At 39.7% G+C, this 13863-nt stretch overlaps 1 protein-coding gene across 4 annotated transcripts in view; it reads left to right on the forward strand.

The window, feature by feature from the left end:
* The first annotated feature begins 7300 nt into the window (after positions 1–7300).
* The window catches only part of tmem63c (transmembrane protein 63C), a 44936-nt gene continuing 38373 nt past the window's right edge, over positions 7301–13863 (forward strand). For 3 of the 4 annotated variants that reach the window (XM_012967787.3, XM_012967788.3, XM_012967789.3), the window contains exon 1: positions 7301–7423. The gene's annotated coding sequence lies outside the window, so the exon portion shown is untranslated. 4 annotated transcript variants of the gene reach the window in all.

Genomic DNA, 13863 nt, shown 5'->3' on the forward strand with positions numbered 1-13863 from the left:
AGTGACTGGATATGAGGAGTAGAGGACAAGGCAAAATCATGGCTAACCCCAAAGTGCCATGCTTGGGGAGATGGGGTGGAATTCTTAACTGCAATATATACCTCTGGGAGGTTATGGGTGTTGGATGTGGGAAAGGGAACTAATTCTGTCTTAGAGAGATTTAATTTAAAGTAGTGTTGGGACATCCAAGTAGACATAGCAGACAGGCAGAAAGAGTAACGAGTGATAAGTTCTGCGTTGCAATCATGACAAGAGAGAGAGATCACTAGCATAGAAGTGGTATTGAAAGCCATATTAGTTTGCCAAGGAATGAAGTAGAGAGAGAAAATAATAAAGGGCCCAGGTCAGAGCCTTAAAGTAGAAGGAAAGTCATTTTGGTATTTTACTTCCAATAAATTTGCCACCTAGTACGCTATATTTATTCAGCAGAAACCTTTGTTATACCTGAGTAAAGAATCCTAAAAGCTCCCTCTGATAGCAGCTGCCATTTTAGCTTGGTCTTGGTAGCTAGGTTCCTGCTGCAGTTATAGCCATTGAAAGCTCAGATCACTAATTACTTAGTTTTTACCTTTACTTCTCCTTTAAGGAACTCCAACAGAAACTGGTAAGGGAGAAGCTCATGCTCCATTGTAAGAGACACTGAAAAAATGATTCACGAATAAGATGAAAACCAGGACAAGCCAGTGTCACGAAGGCCAAGATAATGGAAAGACTGGAGGAGGAGAGGGTGATTGACAGTGTCAAAAGCAGCTAAGAGATCAAGAAGTATTAGTTGTGAGAAGTGGTTTAGAGGAGTTTATGTGGAGTGCTGTTGTCTAAAACCAAATTGTAGAGAATCCAACAGGTTATTGTCAGAGAGGAAGAGTGTTTTAGAGAGGGAGTTAATAAGTAAAGTAAAGTAGGTTTGTTTAGCTTGACAGAGGCTGGTATTATTGGAGAGCAGAGTAGATTTGTAGCTGCAGCAGTCTGATTCTGACACGGATTTGTGTCAGCGACAGTCAAGGATACGTGAATGTCTTTGGAGAGTTTTGGTATAAGCTGTGTGCCAAAGTTGGAGCTGTTAATAGGCCTAATAGGTTTTGTTTTAGCAGAAGCAAGCTCATTAAGGACAGTAGTGAGCATGTTATAATAGACAGAGTCTAGTGGTTGTAGATCACGATATATGCATGTTTGGGGAACTACAGAGAGTGTGGAGGGAGTTCACGAGAGCTAAAATCTGAGTAGATTGTGATCAGAGAGGGGGAAAGGAGAGTTACTAAAGCTGGAAATTGAGCAGAATCTGGTAAATATAAGATCAAAAGAGTTCCCATTTAAATGAGAGGGGGAAATTAGCACACAGAAAAAACCCAAAGAAGGATGTTACTGACGGGTTTAAAGACAGCAGTGACATTTGGATTGTTAACAGGTATGTTAAAATCACCTACTACCTTCATAGTTTAAATCTTCCTTCCCTGTGGGTGTGTAAAATCTCAGTTAAGTGTACATACTTTATAAGGCTCTTGTAATAAAACTATGTTCTATGTTACCACAAATATCACATAAAAAATCTGTAGTATCAGAGGTACTGAGTGAGCTTCCCAGAGCCACAGTATCCTGTTGGTCTATTTCTTGCTGGTCAAAGTTCTCTAAGCTCCTTGAGTGCTTCATTTTAAATATATACAGCCTTTCTGTATTGTTTAATGAGATCAGTATTAATGGCTCATCTCACAGATAAAAAGAATGTGTCAAAAAGATTATTAAAGGAACAGTAACACCAAAAAGTGAAAATATTAAAAAGTAATTAAAAATATAATGTATTGTTCTGCATTGGTAAAAGTTTTGTGTTTGCTTTAGAAACCTTAATATAGTTTATATAAATAAGCTGCTGTGTAGCCATGGGGGTAGCCATTTACGCTGGAAAAAAGGTTTAGGTTACACAACAGATCAGCTCTGTAGAATACAATGGGAATCTACACAGTTTATCTGTTATCTGATATATAACCTATGTGTTTTCTCCTTTTTCATTTTTGAATAGCTACTTGGCACACAGCAACATTCTTTATATAAACTGTAGCAGGGTTATGAAGCAAACATACAAATTTTACCAGTGCAGAGCAATAGGGATGGGCAAAATAATTAATGCAGAAGTAAAATTCGCTGCACGTCGCTTTCTATGATGCATATGTCGGCTTTTGACACATGCTTAGTTTTTTTAATGTGTGCGCATTCCTTTGCCGCGCGATTTAAAAACCGATGTGTGTTTTTTTGACAGGTGTAGCTCTCCACACATTATGACATGTAATTACTGTTGTAGGAGTCTTTAAAAACAACTCTGCTGATGTCACTGATAAGATCCTATCATAGGAACTTCACTTGAAATTGAGTTTCTCTGGGTCCTGAAAAATATATATAAATAACTTTGCCTGTTTATCAAGTGCATGTTGTACTGTGTGCCACAGATTAGTGCAAACAGTGAAATAGAATACCCCTAGGGCGGTGACATTTATTATGGCATATCCCCTAATGCAGAAGATTTAGGTATATTTGTAAATGGGCAGGTTGTGGAATGAGGAAAGAGCAAGTATTTTGAATTTTCTCTTCTCCTTTCCCTTTGCCCTTATTTCAGCAGTACAACAGGTAACCTAAGAAAAACTAAGATCAAATACATCTCTGCTTTAAGGCATGAGACAAATAGGTGTGCAAAGTTCTTGAAGAGGTGATTTCTAATACTGCTGTAGTGGTTTAGGGTGATGGCATGTGGGCAACAAAGCGCTTGAAATATCTTTGTACCATAAAAATAAAAATTGCAACTAGTGAAACTTACCAATCAGGTAATTGCAAAAATTGCCTTGGAAGAAAACTTAATATAACCTGCTTGATGTGTTTACTTGCAGTGATTTTCATTGCTCTGGGTGTGCCAGTTTTAAGTAATCAGCTACAGATAGCACAGATATCCCACAGGCGACAATTTGCCCCTTGTGCCATCACCCTGTGGGCCAGGTTTATTTCCACGAGAAAATGTTATTTTATGGTTTATCACGTAAAAACTTATGGACAAGATTCAATTTTAGGAGAAATAATGTTTCTCCTAATTCTGTTCCAGTTTTTCTTATTGACTGCAATCGAGTTTTCATATGATAAACAGTGAGATAAGTTTTTCTCACTGAATTGCATCGGGTTCTATGGAAAATCTGGAACTGAATAAGAAGATACGCTTTTTTTGTCAAATGAAAACTGGCCCTAAGGCTAATGCCAGATGAGGCGTAGGGCGGAATTTTCGTCAAGCGGAAAAACGCTTGCCGAAAATATCCGCACTACGCCTTGTCTGGCATTAGCCTTAGGGCTCTGGCACATGGGGAGATTAGTCGCCCGCGGCAAAACTCCCTGTTCGCGGGCGACTAATCTCCCCGAGTTGCCTTCCCCCTGCCATCCCACCGGCGAACATGTAAGTCGCCGGCGGGATGGCAGACGCGGCGGCGCGATTTCGGGCAAATCGCCGAAAAAGACTCGCGAGTGGGATGGCAGGGTAAGGCAACTCGGGGAGATTAGTCGCCCGCGAACAGGGAGTTTTGCCGCGGGCGACTAATCTCCCCGTGTGCCAGAGCCCTTAGACCCTTTTTTGTTTGACTCTATTACCAGGTGTTTTTCCTCATCTCACCCTCTTGAAGCTGTCCTTAGATCCCTTCTCCTCTGTCTAATAATCTTGGCAGTAAATTCAGTAAAATTTACATGCTGACAATACTTAAATCTACCTCTCCACTCCAGGCTTGCCTCACTTCTAGCCCGGGTCGCTATTGGTTAAGCAGCATCTCTTCCCATACTGTCAGGGGCACTCCTGCCAGTAAGAGCTGAAATTCCAGTTATTAAACCAAACTAAAAATTTGACCCTTGCATATAGGGAAATTGGAAACTGGGAATATAGATTTTTAAAAACTGTTTTATACATGAATATGAATTCGGGGGTGGGGGGGGGGCGACACATTGTTCCGCGTTTGCCTACCAAAACACTGCCACCCCCCAGCACAAGGACTTATCCTTTGAAATGCTGATGGACCTTAAAGTCAATTTAAGGGCTCTGGCACACGGGGAGATTACATGCTGCGCAGGCGATTTCGGCAAATCGCCGAAGTTGCCTCGTGAGGCATTTTCGGCAATTTGCCGAAATCGCCTGTGCAGCGTGTGCCATCCCATGGGCGACTTACATTTTCGCCGGTGGGATGGCAATCCGGGGAGATTAGTCGCCCGCGAACAGGGAGATTCTGGAAAGAAGAGTACAGGGGAAGGTGGCAGGTTGGACATTCCTAATTTATTTTACATTTTCAAACCCTCACAGATAATGGGCCCCAGCGTTCTTGTATTGTCAGACCCCTCTCTAAATTTCAGCCCTTGTTATTATGTTGTGTGTTTTGTATGTTTTCTTTTCTAATTCTTATGTCTGGTATTGTGTCCCTCTGTTAAATTATGTGTTTTGCTGTTTGAATTTTTCATTCCCAGGACTGTAACAAGTAGGTTATCCTTTTTTATTTTACATATAGGTACAAACAGGAAAATAATTAGGAGCAAAGAGAGAAAAAATGCTTATTCTGTCATAAGAACTATGCTGACATATTACCTCCTCACCAGATGTGGTCATTTTGAATACCTAGTTATGTCATACGGTCTTTGCAACACTCCTGCTACTTGTTAACATTTTGTGAATTATGTTGTGAGCTTTGTTTACAAAGAGTGTTTGGACACACTCTTTGGTTTCTTCCAACACTCCAAAAATAAACAGACAGGTTGTCTCCTGATAAAAATGGCCCTAGTTTATATGACCTTATAGGGACATTAGACTGTAAGTTTATGTGGAGCAGTGAATGATATATAATCACCACAATATAAATAAGTGATAACACACACCAGATAAGATTTAATGGCCATGTAAAATTTTAAAGGACAAGGAAATCCCATATCAATAGTTTTGCCAGTCAGATACAGAGCCCTGCACATAATCCCTAAGTTTATGTCTGTGAAACGCGCCTTCCTCACTTACATCAGGCAGATTTGTGATTGTCTCCTTCAGTCCTTTCCATGCTGCCATAATTTATGGTGACATCTGTGCATGCACCAGTATTCCCCACTCTCTCTTATGAACTGTAGCTCTGCGTTGGAATTGGCGTGTCACCATGGCAACCAGAAGCAAAATTTACTATTGGCTGTGGGTGTACATGTGGGAGGTTACTTATTTCTTCTACTCTGCCACTCAATCCGTTCTGCTTCCCTGGGTGACGCTACTGCACAGAATCACAGGTCTTGGTCTTGTCTAAAACCGCAGCTTCATGGGAGATTCAGACAAGTCAGCTTTTTTTTTTTCAGCATGATAGTGTTGCTTGAAAATGACTGTTGGAGGGCATTTCAGAGCGCTGCTGAATTTATTAAAGTAAGTATTTTCATATAGGAAGACATTTTCAGTGGGCTTTCCTTGTCCTTTAAGAACCAGATTCAGTGAGATTAGAAAGACATCTTCTAACTTAATTCCAAATTTCCCAATAGAGACATATGCAATTTAATGAAAAAAAAATGTTTATCACTTTACCCCCATATGCAATAAAAGGTACTAAATTTGCCCAGGTGCAGTAATCCATAGCAACCAATAAGATATTTTCTTTTCAAAAGGTGACCAGTAAATGTTACCTGCTGATTGCTAGATATTACTGCACCTGGACAGACTTATTGCCTTTTTTATCACCCCCAAAAACTCCAATAGACAAAAGTCTATTGGAAAAAATAGTTACTGAATTAGGAGAAAAAACATTTCTGCTAAAATGAATTTCATCCATACGTTTTTACATGATAAACCATAACATAAAGTTTTCTCAGTGATTGGAATCCTGCCTATAGTTTTGACCCAATTTTTTTTATCCATGGTGGCACGCCTGTAATCCATGTTTATCTACTTCAGTACACACAGACCATTTCTTTAGTTCTTGCCTTATGATATACAAGTTCGCCTGAGGGTAGCACTGTTCAGGACCATTTTAATACAGCACACTTTCCAACTGGAAGATGCCTCCCACAGAGATGGCACTCCCCTAATTCAACTGGAGGAGCTCTACAGCATGGTTATTTTTTCTCTTTGTTTTTTTTATTGTGCTGCCTCCATTTTCTCATTTATCTGCTCCCATGGCAGTTGGCCCAGTATAGCACACTTGGAGATCACATCTACTTCAGTAACCACAAAACATTTCTTCACTACCTGCCTTATTTAAGGTCATGTGCTTGAGGGTTTTTCTGTACCAAATTTCTTGGGGAAGTCAATGCTATCCCTAGAAAATACATTTTGCAGGGTGGGTTAAAAAATGAGCCAGGTTAGGAAAAACAAATACATATGTACCTTCTCCCACATCTTTTAGGGAAGATGTGGGAGAAGGTACATATGTATTTGTTTTTCCTAACCTGGCTCATTTTTTAGCCAATAAGTGTACTTTTGCAAATACAGCAAGCAGTCCCAGCAGCGTCTGTAAGAACAATTCTATTACCATGTGCAGGGCAAAGGCCAGAGCGAAGCCAGGTGGGCCAAAAACTGCCAGGCAATTTGCCCAACAAAAAGCACAGGCCAGTGGAAGCCCACCAATGAATGCTTTGCTCTAGGTCCATTAGTACCTAAAAGTAGCCACAGTACTGTGGCAAATACTTAGTGCAGCTGCAGAGCCCACCACAGGGATTATTTGCCTGGGCCCACTGGTACCATAAAGTGCCCTGTTTACAGCAGGGTAACAACACTTTCTTTCTGAAGCGTGACCTTTCAGGAGGGCAGGCCAGGATGCCATCATGCCCACCACTCCCTTGGTAGTTACTTAGATGCACCACTGTCTGTATATAAAGGGTTACCCTATTGGTGCCATAATGTTTGTTGGCTTCCTTTCATGTCTGAATAGGGTTGCCACTTAGTGTTTTACTGGTAAAAATAACGCTTCAGGCCAGTGCTTGTTACCAAACAATAGATAAAGATATAGGAAATGTGGAATTTATTTTATATTAAAAATGTCAACCCTATGTATAACCAATGATTAGTTAATTTAACTAAATCCAAAACGTATAAGGATTAAAAAAGATCCTCTGGTTATAGGAGTTGTGAGATCCATCAGTGACCCTGAGTTGATTGTCATCCACTTCCAGAAAAGTCAGAAATGAAGCATTGTTGCCAGTAAAGAATTTGCTGTGTGATTCTTTAATACATCATTCATCTAAAACGAATTGTGTCCTACCCACTACCGACAAACAGTGCTGCCATCATCCATAAATCCGTAATACTTCCTGAGAGCACATCCTGCTACGAACACACCATGCCTTGTTCGCCAGTAGGCGGTGCAGTGCTACTGATGTCAGGAGGCGTAGTCTGTGCCGAGGATCGCTGGGAGTTTGCTGACTGTCCCTGGATAAGCGTGATGCTGGAGAACGACAGGTGAGGGGTACAGGGGTATAGGGGAAGGACAGGCAGCCTGCTGGCCAAGGAGCATTGCTGCATTGTGCTATGGGCTGTGCGGGCTGGGAGGGTGGTGCAGTGCAGGTTTAGCAGAGTCCTGGCAGAGAGGTGTGAGGTGCGTGTATTCGGGCACTGGGTATGTTTGTTTTCGGGGTGGAAATGAAGTGTCTTAGCGGGTTCGCATCTGCCACTTGCATTGTCCTACTGATATTTGTTCACTCTCTGGGGAACGGTTCACATTCTTCTTATCACTATGTTTATATAAAGGCTTCATTGCATATTATTTCAGCATATATCTGTAAATACTGATCCATTTGTCAGAACCCGATGGCTGCACATAATGCAATGTAGCACTTTTACCCGGAACCACTCCCCATGGCTTTTTATATGGCTTCATTGAACATTTCACTGTACCCAATAACATTCCATTCAAACCTCTACCACCTCTTGATTATCCCTATTGTATACTGTGCCCATGCCTAATGCTATACGTTATGTAGGCCCTGTACTAGATATACTTTACTTCTTTACTGATTTTAAGTGTTTTATGTAATTTTGCCAGATCTTCTATATACACAGCCTGTAAATGGTAACTGAGTCATAATTATTCACTCCTTCTAAATCTGTCCCTGAGTGGCCTTCAGGCAGCCATAATGTACAACACTGGGGGGGGGAGGTTTCAGAATGAAGAAATGTATATGTATATGACTATGTGGGCAGGCTGGGCTGTTTAAGCAAAGCTAGCACTTCTGGATAGGTATCGAACAGCTAAACAGGGTACAAGTTCAGTGGATTCTCTATACAGTGAAACCTCAATTTTACATCTCTTGATTTTAAAATTTCCTGCATTTTACACCATTGTTTTTTGGTCCCACTAATATATAACATAATAAACTTCCCTCATTTTACATTTTCCCAGATTTTGCACCATTTATTTCTGTTCCCCCTGAAAAACTTAAAATGGGGGTTCTACTGTAATGGTAAATAGCTTTAAAAAGAGTTTACTTCAAATATGCACCCCAACTGTAACCAATATCTAATAAGTATACACAGCTGGGGTTTATTATCAGTTTCATTTGGAAAGTGTTTTTTAACATGACATCTCACTTGTCAGACCTATCTAGACATACTCCTGATACACCAAACCCCCACTTTCCCTTACTTTCCAGTAAGTCACAGCTCTTTAGCAGCCCAACCCATTCAAGCTTGACCTGCCAAAATCATTCGGATTGGGGGAGTGTAAATAAACATTTATCTTAGGGGCATATTTAATATGCTGTTTAACACGAATTCGCTGAAAAAACAGTGTAAAAAGCTGCATAAAATAAACGGAAAAGATCACCGTCCGAACGCCAGATTTGACGCCATTATTTTACATAAGTTCTGGCGGAAGAAAAAAACCTGTAAAACAATTACGCTGATTTTACGGCAGTTTTTACATGGCAAAGCCTGGTGATGTGTGGCGAATTTTCTCGCCCTTTTTTACACAGCATAATAAATATGCCCCTCAGAGTTCACCCTTAATAGCTTTAAAGCTGCTCCCTGTGTTTGCCCTTTTTTTTGGTATCATAGTTTCAGAACCTTTGTAGTATTCCCTTATACTGTATGACAATTTGTCTCTTTTCAAGTATGGGTGTTCAAATGCTCAAGCTTACTGCTCACAAACACAATGCATCAATCCCCAATAGTGCACTGCCTGGCCCTTTGGTGTATTACAAAGTAAGAGGAGAGCACCATCACGCAGATTAACTGCTTTAGCATATATTTATTTGAACCACTGCACACAACATGTTTCGGGCTATATCATGCCCTTTCTCAAATGTGTGTTTGTCTCTTTTGCCATATAACCCATGCTTATATCTTCTTAGATCATATGACCCTACTCAAAACCTCCTCAATCATATTACTCTTGTATTCCTTGTAGGTTGCATGTGTCATTTGTGGATTCAAATTAAACAGTGCTCTTCAGTTATTAGACAAAAAAAGAATAACATTCTTGCTCTGTATTAGTAATTTAAGGCATTTGAATAAAGGATGTCCCACTCATAAGGTTATCTTTGTGTTCTATCAAGGAGAGCCATGCAAACATGTATTGTTTCTTAAATGTATCACTGAGTAGTATGTTGCCCCTTTAACTGGCAGGGACCTAAAGTAATCAAAATAAAGTGCCCTGAAAGGTTTGGCCAGATTTCATTTTGGCAAATGTTCATTCATGCAATTTCTTCATGGTTTTCTGTACGTCACTGCAGCTTCTAAATCTGTTATGCCTATGGATATTCCATTATCTCTTTCTCTGCTTCAAAGAATGTATAATCTATATAGCCAGGGCTACTGTAGACACCCCTGGCTTGCCACCCCTTTGTTTTCTGATTGGAACATTCATAAAATCTATACTGTACAACCAATCCCATCAGGAAGGGATGGAAGCAAAGGGTAACCCCACTTTTCCTCAGTTTTGCCTCTGTATTTAGAGTGTGTCTGGCGGTAGGCTGGGGAAATTTCTTTTTTTGTTTTTAAAGCTGCCATCCTATGTACAGCAGGTCCCTCAGGTGCCTGTATGGTAAATGTGCCCATTCATATGGCTGAAGGGAGATATATTGGCAGGATGTCTGACTTGAAAAATATGGAGCAAATGTTACCTTACTTGATTGGCAATGCTGTAAATAAAGAGGTACAGAGAGGTTTCAATACAGTGTAAGATGTGGAGGTAATTCTAGCTTGTAAAGAAACTATTTTGATCATAATAGGGGTTGTTCACCTTATAATTAACTTTTTTATGAAGTAAAGAGTGATATTCTGAGATAATTTACAGTTGGTCTTCATTTTTTTTATCATTTTTGGTTGAATACTTTAACTTCTTGTTCAAATAATTCAAAAACTATACAAAATAAAAAATGAAGACCAGTCTAACAGTTGCTAAGAATTTGCCTTTAAAGGGGAAGGAAAGGCAAAGTCACTTGGGGGTGCCAAAATGTTAGGTACCCCCAAGTGACTTCAATTGCCTACCTTTTACCCCGGGCTGGTGCCCCTGTTAGGAGAGAACAGCACCAGCCCAGGGTAGCTGCCAGCGTTTCCTTTTTCGTGTCTCGCCACGCGCGCATGCACAGTGAAAAGCCGAACTTTAACAGAGAAGTTGGCTTTTCACTCTACTGCGCATGCGATTGTCCGGGACATTCGGCAGCAACACGAGTAAGAAGGAGGAAGCGCTCTCGACAGGTACCCTGGGCTGGTGCTTTTCTCTCCTAACGGGCACCAGTCTGGGGTAAAAGGTAGGCGATTTAAGTCACTTGGGGGTGCCTAACATTTTGGCACCCCCAAGTGACTTTGCCTTTCCTTCTCCTTTAAATGTGAACGGCCCTTTTAAAGAGATACTGGACCCATATAATTACCCAGATTTTTTTTTTACATAATATATACTTACATAAACCTTAAAGTGGTATATACTTTCAAGTTAACTATGTCATAAAATTTCCTGTTCCTAGCAACTTTTTGCATGGTTTTCCTTTCTGAATTTTTTATAGTGTTTGCATTACTTTACTCCTTCTTCTGGCATTTTCAAGCTCACAATTTAAAATACTTGGGAGTCACTGACCGGGGCAGCCAAAACTCTATTGCTCTGTGAGACTATAATTTTATTGTTATTGTACTTAATATTGCTTAACTTTTTTGTCATGCCCTCACTATTTATTTCTCAGTCTGTTATTCAAACCACTGCCTGGTCTTGGTTTCTAGGATAAATTAGACCGTAGCAATAATGCAGCAGCAGATGGCTGCTGAAATTCCAAACTAGAGAGCTATTGAATTAAGCTATATATTTAAATAACCATAGAAACATGATTCTAAAATTCTGTTGAAAGGTGAACAGCCTCTTAAAATACAGCTATAGGGCTATCATTCTGGACATTGTTAGTATGTTTAAAGTGCTGTATCTCTTGGGTGAGCAAGCCAGAAATCAGTCTGTGGAGTTTAACAGGGCCTGGTAGTTAACTTGTAAGTCAGAAATAGGGCATATCAAAACAACCAAAATTAATTATTTTATGTAGTAGTATATACCTCCTCTTCCTCCTCCTCATCATCTATTTATATTGTGCCCTCTTTACAGTCTGGTGCATAATAAAAGGAAGAGGTAAAAATACAGGAAGAGGTGAAAATATCGGAAAAGTGTGTGTTAGGTTAGGTTAAGTGTGTATTAGTGTAACGTTTTAGTGGGCAGGTTTAATCTACAGGATTTAACTGAGGTTCAGACTGATTTCAGGCTAAATATAATCCTTGCATGAAGCAAAGTAAGAGCAATTAACCAAAGCCATTGTACAGTCTCTGTCACTAATAGGAAGCCATTTAAAACTCTTCTGAGTTTGTTCCATAGGTAAGTGGGTTTATTTATTTTATTTGTAGGAAGCATGCTAAACGTTTCTCTACTTCATTATATTATTCCATGCAGCTTATACTATTTTATATACAGATACACAAATGTACACAGATTTTTCATTATGCTTTTTTCAACCCCCTCTCCCAGTCACCCACAGTAACAGCCTGTTCTTCCACTCACTTTAATTTGCACCTGATTTAGTGTTAACCCCCCCCTCACTATTGATGGGAAACCAGAAATACCAGAAATCCTCAGAAACTGGAAGCTGCGAGCAGAGCATAGACCATAATTATGGGCATGGCATGGTCAGCGTGTGGCCAAGACACACAACATATGAAACCTCCAGGTTGAATCTCTGCAAATAATGCAGTATTTTAACCTTGCCACCTGGCATAAGGCTTTTTCTGTATTTAAAGGAGTAGTTTCCTCTCTTATGTTTCACAGCAGCAGCTGAGTAAACCACATACATGCTCTAAATTAACAATTTGCTACATTACTTTATACATTTCTGAGCAGCATCAGGAATATCAGTAACTAATGTATTAATGGTAACAGCATGACTTTAATAAAGCCATTTTAAAGAGTAATCAATCACTTCTTCCTGAGCTGTTTATTAAAAGCAATTGCAACATAATTATTTCTGGTGAACTACCTCTAAAGAAAAGCTAAACCCTAGCCCATTCCCACCCTCCACTGCCCCCCTCCCTGCAAATACTATTTTGTTATAACCTGCTATAAATCTTCAGAGCTGCATGCTGAGTTTATGGCGCCATCTTCTGTCTGTCTTCTGATCCTCTTCTCTCAGTTGTCTACATGAATCTTGCAGGAAGCATGCGCAGTTGAAGCTGATTCAGGTTGTGGATTCAACTGCGCAGGCTCCTTCAAGATCTGTGTCGGCGCTCTGAAGAGGAGCTGCGCAAGTCTGCAAATTTATGGCAGATCAGATAAAGTGTAAAGTCTTCTGAGGGATTACATTTCTTAATTTGCTTTGATTATGATTATAACATTTATAGTTTTACAACTATTTTAAAGGGATGATCTGGCTACAAAATTATGTATACGTGGTAGTATTTCCAAGAACTTAGGGGCAATCTGCAGCACACAAGCCTAGCTTCACAATTTTAAGGGTCAGATTATTGCTATAAAGGTCTCCCCTATTGGTCTTGAGGATTTTTCAGAAAGAAGTCAGACACGGAAGAGCATGTTTATACAAAAGAAGAAAATAAATCTTGTGTTTCTTTTGATAGAGAGCATTTCTGTGTTTATGGCTGTATTTACATAGTTAGTTTACATGCTTTTTTTTACTTTTCCATCTCCTATAAGATTATTGACAATGTCTCCTGCACAAAGCAAGGTCTCTATAAAATTAGTTTGCATAGATGGGAGTGGGAAAACTTGCACAGATCCTTGACATCAACCTGCCTAAAGAACTTTGGGATAAAATGGAACTTTGACTGTGAGACTGGTTTGACTTCCAACTTGAGAGTCCAAACAAACTATCTCTTTTGACTGAAGCAAAACCCAACAACAGTGTTCCTGAGCCTTCCCTGAAGAGTAGAGGCTGTAAAACCAACATCATATTAATATGTTAATGATTTCATACATAGCAGTATCTGCTTTACATATTCTGAGTTAAGTAACTTTTTATCTAATGATGAGTTTAGTAGGGGATGATACAGCAATTAAGAGTGCATTAGGATTTCAGTTATTCAGTTTGGGAGAGGGTCTTGGGAGCAATTAACTGTCTTTGGTACAGTGGCCATTTGTGAATGAAGATATATCACCATGTTTTTTTTTTTTTTTTTTTCTTTTCTTTTAACTCAGAGAAGTTTATCTTTATAGACCTCTTAAATGACCAGGAAAGGTAAACTTCATGCTTACTTTAGCATCAAGGGCTTAGTGACAGGGCCATGTAAGCTTCACTGCGCAGGTTGCAGGAATAGTCATAACCCCAGTCCACATCCCTTCAGTTAAGGTGGCCATAAACATGTAGATTTGTAAAAGATTTTTTTTCATACAACCAAGCTTATCAGGAAACTATCGTTTAAAA

Source organism: Xenopus tropicalis, chromosome 8 (assembly GCF_000004195.4).
Source record: "Xenopus tropicalis strain Nigerian chromosome 8, UCB_Xtro_10.0, whole genome shotgun sequence".
Classification (NCBI taxonomy): domain Eukaryota; kingdom Metazoa; phylum Chordata; class Amphibia; order Anura; family Pipidae; genus Xenopus; species Xenopus tropicalis.